Raw genomic sequence first — 9,105 nt, forward strand, 5'->3', positions numbered from 1 at the left:
AACATGTTAATCTGGATCTCACCCAACGTTAGAGCGCGCAAGACTTCCAAGCCTCACAAATCTCGTGAGAGACCTCACGTGGGATTTAATGATCTTGTTGCATCCCAGAGTCAGACGCGATGCGGCCATTCGATTGCACCCATAGCATCTGCATTGTCGCCCTTGTTTGTGAAAATTGATGCAAAGTATTTATTCAGAACCGTGCCCACATCTTTCAACTCCCATCCACTTGCAGGCTGCGACAATGGTGGTCCATGCCCATCCACCTGGACCCCAAAGCCCATCTCCTGGCCACCCCCACCAGTCCTCCCGGCCCTGGCAGAAGCCCCCTGGCCAGTGGCACAACTGTCAGCACACTATAGCGATGTTGGGCACTTTCCGTACCCCCTCTCTCTCCCTCAGCAGCCATGGTGCCTTTGATTTAATTTTAGATACCACAAGTGAACCACACCATCGGTAATTCCTCCTGGCGGAGGCTGAGCATCGCGGGGGCCCGGACATTGCCGTGCCGATTAACGAAAAGCCATCGGCCGGTGTGTGGCATGGAACGCATTTGAGCTGCTGTCAAGGCACCGGAACATGGCATTCCGTCAGGTGCCGGCTTTTGTTTTTGGCTGACGTGCAATTCTCTGACCGATCGCGTTTCCCAATTCCTGCATCACTGGATGGAGCAGCTAGTAGTTGAAATTCTCTACTATCACTGCCCAATCATTTCTGCCTTCCTCAGCAATTTTCCAACATATTTACTCTTCTATCCCCCTCTGACTGTTTGGGGTCTGTAGTGACTGCCCCTTTTTGCTTCTCAGTTCAGCCCATATGGCCTCAATCCTTAAATACATCATTGCTCCCCACAGCTGATCTTGTTCCTGATACCATTTCCTTTTCCTTACCCCCCATGCCTTCCAAAAATCCTTAAACAAGAAATGTTGAGCCACCATTCCTGCTTTCGTTAAGATTCACAGATATCGCTGTGATATCCAATTCCCAAATGTCTACCTGTGCCTTCAGTCATTCTGTCTTATTCACTAGACTCCTTGCTTTGAAGTACATACCATTACATACTGAGCAAGATTATCCACTGACCTTGTGCAATGCTATTTTCACCAGATGAACTAGGTTCTGGTTAAGAAAATGAAAGTGAAGTTCTCATGCTGTGTGACCATACGCAATACCCAGGTAATACCCAGTGAAAATGCCAGTGATTGTTGTTGTGTTGATGTAGCTCTCTGCTCACTCCCAGCCTGCCAAAGCATCTTGATCCTGCATGTACCTGTTGCGAGAACACAAAGAGAAAACTAAGCTTTGGGAAGGAACAGTGTGATGTGTTGGGTGTTCTGGATCCGTGGAACACATACAGGTCACCAACACTTGAAATAGTGCAACACTATTTTATTGAATCTTTAACTGTTTAACATACTCAGACTGTGGGTTAACACGATACTAGCTTTAACTAAAGACCTTTGCCTTGTCCTAACCAGTCGTTGCACTCAGCACATGGTGATTGTCTGTGTTACAGGCTGTGAGCTCTGTCCTCCTAGCTAGCTGCAACTCGAATGAGCCGGAACTCTGGTGCCACCGTCTTTATAGTGCGTGTGCTCTAACTGGTGATTGGCTGCAGTGTTGTGTGTGTTGATTGGTCCATCAGTGTGTGTCTGCACCATGAAATACTGGTGTATATTATGACATCCACCCTTTTATAAAAAATGTACCTGCGTGGCAATAAATAGTGTATGGTGAATGTCCCTGACTACGTGTGTGCGAAATATTTACAGGACTATGTACACGAGAACTAAGCTATTTACATGGGAAGGTGCCTGGTGCAGAAAAACAATGTGTCACAAGAATAACGAGATGAACACTATATACAAACCACGTAAACGATTAAACGGAATAACAGAACAAATCAGAAAGTCCATAAGTCCACAAAGTTCACAAATTGAGTCTCTGAGGTGGGCGACGAATTCTGGTTGACCGCCTCAAGGGTGGGTCGGGAGCCGCTGGCTGAGGAGCGGGCTGGACTGCATCAGAGTGAGGAGGATGCAGAGTGACAGGTATCTCTGCATAGTCCAGGTCAGGGTCAGCAGGAGGTCGAGGCGACAGTGGAGGATCATGTAGCGAGCGCGGAACGAGACAAAGGACACATCGATTGCGGCGCAGAATGGAGCCATCCGGTAAACGAACCAGGAACGAGCGGGGGGCCACCTGCCGAAGGACCACAGCGGTTGCAGACCGGCCACCATCCGGAAGATGGATGCGGACGTTGTCATCTGGAGCCAGAGCAGGGAGATCAGCTGCACGGGAGTCATGAGCCACCTTGTGCTGTGCATGAGACAGCTGCATCCGTCGAAGGACCGGAACGCGGTCGAGGTCTGGTACGTGAATGGATGACACCGTCGTCCTTAGGGTGCGACCCATGAGCAGCTGGGCTGGCGCCAGGCCAGTGGACAGTGGGGCGGAGCGATAGGCCAGCAAGGCAAGGTAGAAATCGGACCCAGCATCGGCAGCCTTGCAGAGGAGCCGTTTGACTATGTGGATGCCCTTCTCCGCTTTGCCATTGGATTGGGGGTACAGGGGACTGGGTGTCACATGGGCAAAGTTGTACAGCCTGACAAAGTTGTACTATTCCTGGCTTGCGAAGCAAGGGCCATTGTCCGACATCACCGTGAGTGGGATGCTGTGTCGAGCAAAGGTGTCCTCACAGGCACGGATGACTGCAGACGATGTGATGTCGTGCAACCGTATCACCTCCGGGTAATTTGAAAAGTAGTCTACAATCGGGACATAGTCCCTGCCCAGCGCGTGGAACAGGTCGATGCCCACCTTGGTCCAAGGGGCTGTGACCAACTCATGGGGCTGCAGGGTCTCACGTGGTTGGGCCGGCTGGAACTGCTGACAAGTGGGGCAGTTGACCACTGTGTTGGCTATGTTGTCATTAATGCTGGGCCAGTACACTGCCTCTCGAGCCCGTCGGCGGCACTTTTCCACGCCAAGATGGCCCTCGTGTAGCTGTTCCAGTACGAGCTGGCGCATGCTATGCAGGATGACAATGCAGTCCAGTTTCAGGAGAACCCCGTCTACTACCGCCAGATCATCTCTGATGTTATAGAACTGAGGGCATTGACCCTTGAGTCACCCGTCTGTTAGGTGGCGCATGACACGCTGTAGCAAAGGGTCAGCCGCCATCTCGCGGCGAATTTGGACGAGGCGTTCATCGGTGGCAGGTAGATTGGAGGCCACGAAGGACACATGGGCGTCAACCTGGCAGACAAATCCCGTTGGGTCACACGGAGTGTTGACTGCCCTGGAGAGAGCGTCGGCAATGATGAGGTCTTTGCCTGGGGTGTATACCAGCTGGAAGTCGTATCGTCGGAGCTTGAGAAGAATACGCTGGAGGCGAGGCGTCAGGTCGTTCAAGTCTTTCTGTATTATATTGACCAGTAGGCAATGGTCGGTCTCAACGGTGAATTGAGGAAGTCCGTAGACATAATCGTGAAACTTAACCACACCGGTCAGAAGGCCCAGGCACTCCTTTTCTATCTGCGCGTAGCGCTGTTCCGTGGGGGTCATGGCGCGTGACACATCTGCAACGGGGGCACATGATGAGGCCACATCACGTTGCAGGACCACTGCCCCAATGCCGGATTGGCTGGCATCGGTCAAAATTTTGGTCTCTTTTGCTGGATCAAAGAAAGCTAAGACCGGGGCCGTGGTGAGTTTGGTTTTGAGTTCTCTCCATTCGTGCTTGTGGGCAGGGAGCCATTGGAAGTCTGTCGTCTTCCTGACCAGGTTCCTGAGAGGTATGAGAGGCGAGGTGAGGGATGAACTTCCCTAAAAAGTTGACCATGCCCAGAAATCGGAGGACCGCCTTCTTGTCCTCTGACGTTTTCATGGCTGCGATAGTAGCCACCTTGTCCGCATCCGGCCGCACACCCAGCTGGGAGATATGGTTCCCGAGGAACTTGAGTTCCGCCTGACCAAAAGAGCATTTGGCCCTGTTGAGGCGTAGGCCCTGCTCACGTATGCGTTTGAACACGCGCTAGAGGCGACTGACATGCTCCTGCATGGTGGTGGACCAAATGATTATGTCGTCGACATAGACGCAAACACCTTCAATGCCTTCCATCATTTGTTCCATGATCCCATGGAACACTTCTGAAGCTGATATGATCCCAAATGGCATCCGGTTGTAACAATATCTGCCAAAGGAGGTATTGAATGTACATAGTTTCCTGCTGGATTTGTCGAGCTGGATTTGCCAGAACCCTTTCGAGGTGTGGAGTTTGGTGAAGAGCTTGATGCGAGCCATCTTGCATGTGATCTCTTCGCGCTTGGGAATTGGATAATGCTCCCTCATGATATTGCGATTCAGATCCTTGGGATCAATGCAAATTTTCAGCTCGCCGGAAGGCTTTTTTACACATACCATGGAACTGACCCAGTCGGTTGGTTCCGTAACTCTGGAGATCACTCCTTGGTCCTGGAGGTCCTGCAGCTGCTGCTTGAGGTGGTCCTTAAGGGGTGCTGGGACCCTGCAAGGTGCGTGCACCACAGGTGGGGCGTTCTGTTTCAGTAAGATCTTGTAGGTACATGGGAGCGAACTCATGCCTTCAAAGACGTTGTGGTGCTGGTCGATGATGGCGTCGAGTTGCGCCCTGAAGTCAGCATCCTGAAAGGCAGATGTGTCATCAGGAGAGAGAGAGTGAACTCTCTGAACTAGGTTCAACAGCTTGCATGCCTGCGCGCCAAGCAGGGAGTCTGTCGAGGAGCCCACGATCTCAAACGGAAGGATGGCTTTGCGTGACCTGTGCGTCACTTCAAGTTGGCACGAGCCGCTAGCAGGAATGACATTGCCATTATAATCCAATAGCTGGCAGGCTGATGGGAGGATGGCTGGTTTGACACGAAGGCTTTGGAAGTCAGACTGCGCCATGCAATTGGCGGTGGCACCGGTGTCCAGGCGGAATCGTATTTGGGACCGGTTGACCGTCAGGGTAGCACACCACTCATCGTCTGGATCGATGCTGTATACCGACAGCGGCTGGTGTCTTTGCTTCGGGGACAGCCTGTTTTGTGTCACGACACCGACTCGAAAAGGCACCTTCGGGTCCTCGGTGTCACTGCTGTGTGGGAGGTCTGCATCGGACTCGGTGACCGTGGGTTGAATTGCCCGGACATTCCTGCGAGGCTGGCTGAAGCGATATGAATTGGCAGGCTGAGCGGCTCGGCAGAAGGCAGCATAGTGGCCAAGTCTGCCACATCATAGGCATTGTCGAGATTTGGCAGGGCATTGCCGTTTATGGGCGCAGCCACAGTTGCCGCACATCATAGCGTCAGCACGTTTGCTGCGCCACCGCGCATGCGCGGTGCGATCGTGCATGGTGCGTGCCTGCGCATTGTGTTCTTCGACGTCGCTGTCCCCTCGTTTGGTGCGCACAAGCGTGGGAGTCCGCGAAAAGCGCGCAAAATGGCCACTCTCATCCAGGCTGAGGCCCTGGAGGTGCTCAATCACTTGGACCAGTTCCGCATCGTGGGGACCTTGCCGCACCGTTTCAGCCGCTTGGATTTGGGAATACCGACTCGTGGCGTTTTCGTGTAAGACACAGGTCTCAATGGCGGTCGCTAGGGTGAGCTGCTTTACTTTGAGGAGCTGCTGTCGTAGGGTGTCCGACTGAACACCGAAAACGATCTGGTCGCGTATCATGGAGTCGGAGGTGGGCCCGTAGCTGCAAGACTGTGCAAGGATGCGGAGGTGCGTGAGAAATTATTGGAAAGGTTCATCCTCACCTTGCAAACGCTGTTGGAACACGTAGCACTCAAAACTTTCATTCACCTCTACACTGCAGTGAGTGTCGAACTTGAGGAGGACCTTCCTGAACTTTGTTTTATCTTCTTCATCCGCAAAGGTGATGTGGTGATACACCACTGTACCTCCCTACCATTGTACATAGTATATAATAGTTGTGCGTAACGTGGCCCTGTAATACTGTGTATTGTAATGTAACTCTGCAGAGGTTCGGTCACTGGTAGGTAACCCGACCTGGCCACGGAGAGCTCCGCCTTAGCCACTCCCCCGGGAGTCAGTATAAGAACCTCTTCTGGGACAGGCCCCATTCTGTCTGGGGTCGTCTGTGTCGGGTAAGCCTCCCATGTAGTATATTAAAGCCTGAGTTAAAGTCTCACATGTCTTTGTGGTTCTTGACGCTTAGCGCATCAGGTGAGAGAATTGAAAATGTGGATGGCATGGTCTCCGGCCGTGGAGAGGAGGAGAGCGATCTTTCTGGTATCCGAGGCGCCCTCCCTGTCTGTGGCTTGGGGGAAGAGCTAGAAGCGCTGTTTGAAAATCTTCCAGTTGGCCCCGAGGTTGCCGGCGATGCGTGTTGCAGGATAACGCAATGCTGGCGGAAGGCAGATCACTTGCAGGTAGGTCTAAGAAGTGCTAATATGCCTCAACTCCTGTTATCATGATGTATTGGGTGTTCTGGATCTGTGGAACACATACAGGTCACCAACACTTGAAATAGTGCAACACTATTTTATTGAATCTTTAACTGTTTAACATACTCAGACTGTGGGTTAACACGATACTAGCTTAAACTAAAGACTTTTGCCTTGTCCTAACCAGTCGATGCACTCAGCACATGGTGATTGTTTGTGGTACATGCTGTGAGCTCTGTCCTCCTAGCTAGCTGCAACTCGAATGAGCGGGAACTCTGGTGCCCACTGTCTTTATAGTGCGTGTGCTCTAACTGGTGATTGGCTGCGGTGTTGTGTGTGTTGATTGGTCCCACTGTGTGTCCATCAGTGTGTGTCTGCACCATGATATACTGGTGTATATTATGACAGAGTACACACAATACATGTAGTCACTACTAGTAGTACATTACATGTATTACGGCACTGCCCGTATAGTAGAGGTACATGGGTAAATCCCTGCCTGCTGGCTCCGCCCAGTAGGCGGCGTATAAATGTGTGTGCTCACCGGTGCTACAGCCATTCTGGTTCCAGCTACATGAGGCACCATATTTTGCTCAATAAAGCCTCGATTATTCCACTACTCTCGTCTTTGTGGTAATTGATAGTGCATCAATTTATTGAGCAAGATTTTAAAAAACGATGGATCTCCGCATCAAGCCTGATCGCCTGCAGCTGAGCCATCAAGCAGCCAACGCTATGTCCGCCTTTGACCACTGGCTAGCCTGCTTTGAAAGCTACCTCCGAACAGCCGCTGAGGAACCCTCGGACTCGCAGAAGCTCCAGGTCCTCTATTCGCGGGTGAGCCCTGACATATTTCCTCTCATCCAGGATGCGCCCACCTACTCCGAAGCGATGGAGCTCCTGAAAGGACATTACGTTCAACCAGTCAATCAAGTATACGCCAGGCACCTTCTGGCCACGAGACAGCAACTCCCCGGGGAGTCTCTGGACGATTTCTGGCGTGCCCTGCACATCCTAGGTAGGAACTGCGACTGCCAGGCAGTTTTAGCAGTCCAGCACACCGAACCTTTAATTCGAGACGCTTAAGTCACGGGCATGAAGTCTGCGTACGTCCGCCAGCGGCTACTGGAAGGGGGTACGCTTGATCTTGCGGGAATGAGGCAGCTCACTGATTCGTTAGAAGTGGCCTCCCGTAACGTCCAGTCCTATGCCCTCGACCACGCGGCAGCATCGTGGGCCCCACCAGCTGCCGACTCCAGCTCACCGCAAGCCTGCGCCGCGCGGTAGACACCCAACTCGGGGGGGGGGCCCAAGAGCTATTTTTGCGAGCAAAACAAACACCCCAGGCAGCGCTGCCCGGTGTGGAGCGCGACCTGCAATGGCTGTGGGAAGAAGGGACACTTTGTTTCTGTTTGCCAGGCCCAGTCGGTAGCCACTGTTTCTAGGCCCGGCGTTCCTACATCCCCCACGTGCGACACAGGGGTGCCACCATTTTCCCCTTCGCAAGCCATGTGCGGCCCATGGGTGCCACCATCTTCTTCACCGCAAACCACGTTGGCCTGTGGGCGCCGCCACCTTTGATGCCGCCCGCCATGTGCGCCCCGTGGGCGCCGGCATCTTCGGCACCATTTTGGACGGCACCTCAGGACCCCTGCTCGTCTGGCCGTTCATCACCTGCCGCTATCTCCACCACCGCTGACCAGCCCGGGACCTCCCAGCATCTGCCGCAGCTCGCCTCTATCACCCTGGATCAGACCCGGCCTCGCGACGGCGACGATGACGGTGAAGATCGATGGGCACGAGACGACCTGCCTTTTTGACTCCGGGAGCACAGAGAGCTTCATCCACCCCACTACGGTAAGGCGCTGCTCCCTCTCGGTACACCCCGTCACCCAGAAAATCTCCCTGGCCTCCGGATTCCATTCTGTGGAAATCCAGGGGCACTGCATTGCGGCCCTCACCGTCCAAGGCGTAGAGTTCAGCAACTTCCGGCTCTACGTCCTCCCCCAACTCTGCGCTGCCCTATCACTCGGCCTGGACTTTCAGTGCCATCTCCAAAGTCTAACCTTAAAATTCGGCGGACCCCTACCCCTACCCCTACCCCCCCCCCCCCCCCCCCCCCCCCCCGCAACCGTCTGCGGCCTCACGACCCTTAAGGTCGATCCACCATCCCTGTTTGCGAACCTCACCCCGGATTGCAAACCCGTTGCCACCAGGAGCAGACAGTACAATGCCCAGGACAGGACATTCATCAGGTCGGAGGTCCTACGGCTTCTGCGGGAAGGGGTCATTGAGGCCAGCAACAGCCCCTGGAGAGCTCAAGTGGTAGTAGTAAAGACTGGGGAGAAGCACAGGATGGTCATTGACTACAGTCAGACCATCAATCGGTACACGCAGCTCGACGCGTACCCCCTCCCACGCATATCTGACGTGGTCAATCAGATTGCGCAGTATCGTGTCTTTTCCACAGTGGACCTGATGTCCGCCTACCACCAACTCCCCATCCGCCCGGAGGACTGCTAATACACTGCGTTCGAAGCAGAAGGCCGCCTCTATCACTTCCTTAGGGTTCCCTTCGGTGTCACTAATGGGGTCTCGGTCTTCCAGCGAGAGATGGACCAAATGGTTGACCGGTACGGACTGCGGGCCCCCTTCCGTACCTGGATAATG

The sequence above is a fragment of the Scyliorhinus torazame genome, chromosome 15, assembly GCF_047496885.1.
Source record: "Scyliorhinus torazame isolate Kashiwa2021f chromosome 15, sScyTor2.1, whole genome shotgun sequence".
Taxonomy (NCBI): Eukaryota; Metazoa; Chordata; class Chondrichthyes; order Carcharhiniformes; family Scyliorhinidae; genus Scyliorhinus; species Scyliorhinus torazame.